General features: G+C 46.2%; 1 protein-coding gene across 1 annotated transcript in view; it reads left to right on the top strand.

Annotated features, from left to right (window-relative positions):
* Positions 1–977: 977 nt before the first annotated feature.
* The window catches only part of ASB7 (ankyrin repeat and SOCS box containing 7), a 46,357-nt gene continuing 43,774 nt past the window's right edge, over positions 978–3,560 (top strand). Inside the window, exon 1 of the mRNA XM_084773350.1 lies at positions 978–1,098. The gene's annotated coding sequence lies outside the window, so the exon portion shown is untranslated. The remainder of the gene's footprint in view (positions 1,099–3,560) is intronic.

Raw genomic sequence — 3,560 nt, 5'->3', positions numbered from 1 at the left:
TAGTACAGTGTCTCTTAGCAACCGCTTCGAGTCTCCAGGCCGGGGGCGGAGCCTCGGAAACCACCGCGGGGACAAAGTAAGAGCGACCAATCGGAGACGAGTCCCAGCCCCTACCAGCCCGCCTCCTTTAACTGTCGCGAATCCGCGGGCAGCTTTACGGCAGCCAGGGGGTGGGGGCCTCTGGGTGAGGAGAAGGAAGCAACCAACCAACCAAGTTGCCCCCACCCCCTACCCCTCCACCCCCACCCACCGCGGACCTGGTTTACGGCTTGGAGCGCAGGCTCCAGTGCGGCTGCTGATTGGTTGCCGAAGGCTTGGTCCCATCCCAGTGACCCCAAAGTGCTAGAAGGAGGGGGCGGGGGTGGCCCAGTGCAAAGTGCATCCCGAAAGCCCCCTGTCGGGACACCCTGCTGCTGACACTTCGGACGAGGTACGACTTGGGGTCTTTCTGTCCCCAGACCTCTTGAGTCCCTCGGTAGCTGGAAGCCTCCGGCCCGGCGCGCGCCAGACCCCTGGTCCGAGCCCCTGGACCGGGACTGCTCCCCCCCCTCCCCGCCCCCAACCCAAGCCGGCACTTCCTCCAAGCACCCCTTCCCGGAGACTGCTCAGAGGCCAAGACCGCCACCCCCGAGCCTGATCTGCTATCTGGATGCTCTCCGTGCTGGGGCCGTGAAGCACCGGGGAGGCTCAGGAACACGGTGTCCGGCCCTGCCTGGGGTGTTTCTTCAATGGAGAAGTTGGTGAATGTGGAGGAGGCTGAAAGGAGGGAGAGGAAGCTGCCGCTGAGGAGACAGGTAAAGTCAGTTTCTTCCCCCTTTCCCTCCCCGGAGGGGAAGGGGCTGGTGGGGGGGGGGCGGGGAGAGGGCGGCGGGAGGAGAAGCCCTGCTCTAGCCTTCCTGCCCTTGCCTGCACTCTCTAGCCTTTCCTTAGCACCCCCATCCTCAGAGCCCACTCCTCGCCCCTGGATCACTGCACCACTCATTGGTTTCTGTTTTCCAGGTGTGAGCTGGCCCGAGGACACGCTCTAGCAGAAGGGGGTCTGGCCACCTACCAGAGAAGCAATAAACAGAGTGCTTTGGACCAGCATCCTCTCTAAAGGTAAAAAAGCCAGACCTCCCTTCCCCCATTGTTTATTCCTGGCCCCTACCTCATTAAGCAACGCTTTATTTTCAGGGTGGTTGCCTGGGAATGCAAGCTCTCCTAGACCCTAGTTTCCTAGCAAAAGCAGAAACACTGCCCATGCTCGATCCTTAACATCTCCATAACTTCTCTACCCCAGAAACGTCTTCTGGTTTCTGTTCAGAGTGTTACTGTGTTTTGCAGTTATCTTTTGGTACACTGTGTCATTTACTCTGCTCTGAGGCTTTGAGACCTTTTTGTAGTTCCCCACCTTCCTTACTCTCATAGGAATTCCTCAATTCCATGTTAATTGCTTGTTAATTCTGAATGATACTGCTTTTAATTAAACCACAATTTACTGTTTTCTCCCATGTATTTTTTTTTCTCTACCACCGATCAGGAACGCTTCAGAGTTACCTACCTGATAATGAATGACTTTAGTAGTAGAACTGGAGGGTTGAAACTTAGCGGTTTTCAAGAAAGTAATTTGATTGGTTTTTCCTGGAAAAAGTGAATGTGTCCAGCTTAGGAACGGGAACTGTATAGGAACTGTATAAAAGCAATATTAGCCCCTGAGGCAAAGTATAGAGTTTTCTCTCTCCCTGTGTGTGGTGTGTGTGTGTGTGTGTGTGTGTGTGTGTGTGTGTGTGTGTGCGTGTGTGTGTGCGCGCGCGCGCACCTGCGGTGAATGGACACTGGAGTTGTTACAAAGGGATACGTAATATTTGTTACATCTCTGGTATTCTAGGTGAGCTTATAAAAATTTGCGTTGTATCTCCTTGACAATAGTGCAAAGTAATGTTTTGGTATGTTTAGCTATCTGCCGCTTCGTTTTGGCTGTGGTCATTTTTGATTTCTCATTTTAAAACCTTTCCAGAGAATTTGCTAGATTGAAATATAAGCACCTAGCTCATGTGCTCTGATTTCTGCTACCTATTTTGTTGATGCCTTCAAAAATGCCCTAAAGGTAAGTTTATATATAAAGAGAGAATATATATAAACAAGCCATATAGACAGAAACTATACAAAGGACAACCCAGAGGCTGCCTAATGAATGCTTATAGCATTTGTTATCACAAGTTAAAAAATGACTCATTTATTTTAATATCTCAATTTTTTTTTTATTAATCTTCAGTACAATGAAGTATTTAAAATGGTAGGCTTTTTGATCTGGTCCTTTAGATTCCCTGTGTTGCACACATACACAAAATAATACCTTTTGAGTCTACTGATCCTTAAGTCATAAAGATAATTTTTAAGGATCTCTGAGGGCTTGCATATTTTTAAGACTTGTAACTAGATGCCAAAGAAAGAGTGTGTTCTCAATGGAATTTAAAAGTAGTATATTAGCTCTGTGTGATGGAGCCCTCTCTGTAATTGCTTTTCTTACTTGCTTTCATAGGTTTCTCTGTGTAGCCCTAGCTGTCTGGGAACTCTCTTTGTAGACCAGGCTGGCCTTGAACTCAGATCTGATTGCTTCTCTCTGCCTCCTGGGTGTAAGGATTAAAGGAATGCGCCATCATGCCTGCCTGTAATCTCTATACTTTTCAAGGCTGAGGCAGGAGGATTGATATTTTGAAGCCAGCCTGGGCTGGCTGCAGAGTGAGACACAGTTTTAAAGAACCAAATAAAAGAAAGTGGGGGGAAAAACACCCTAATAGTCATCAGTGACTATCCTATGGAGAAAATTTAGGGTATCATTCATATATATCTGAGAACCAAGGAAAAGTCTCTCAAGTTAAAGGTGATTATTATTTAAATACAGAACTCAGGGCTGGAGTGCTGGCTCAGCAGTTAAATGTGGAACTCAGCAGTGTGGTACCTTCTGAGTACTTTATAACTTTTTTAAAAATGGTAATAAAATATTTGAAGTGTATTTCAAAGATTAAATGCAGTATATATTTTATAGTCTAGCCTCAGTGGGCATTGGGGGGCCATTTTTCTGCTTTAGCATTAACCTTAGGATATATTTGTTCCTAAGTGAAGGATATTTTTGCCTGAGATTAAAAATGGGGAGCAGGAGTCACACTTGTAAGGACAGGACATTGCTCCAGCATATGGATCTGTTCAGCTGGCAGTGGCTTTTCTAAGATTAAGAGATATTTGTGTGTGTGCCCCCCCAAACACACACACACAGGCAGGGGAGAGATTGAAATAATTCGCATAGTTGCGAATGTTTGGTCTAGGCTATGTCAAATATTTGAAATTTTATTTAATCTCGACGTTTACTTAACAACATGACCAGCTAGATAGTATGTATTTTTATATCTGGCAGTCAATTTAGTATTAATTTTATTTTGAGTGACATGGAAGGGCACTTACCTGATTATTTGGTAACCAAATACAGATTTATATCACAAAAGGAAAATAGTGGATGCTACCGTGCTACATCTTTAGTATATCATTTTTGACCTTTATACCCAAAGTGATGTCTTTCAAGT

The sequence above is a fragment of the Acomys minous genome (assembly GCF_964271855.1).
Source record: "Acomys minous genome assembly, chromosome: 2".
Taxonomy (NCBI): domain Eukaryota; kingdom Metazoa; phylum Chordata; class Mammalia; order Rodentia; family Muridae; genus Acomys; species Acomys minous.
This window is presented reverse-complemented; position numbering and strand designations above follow the sequence as displayed.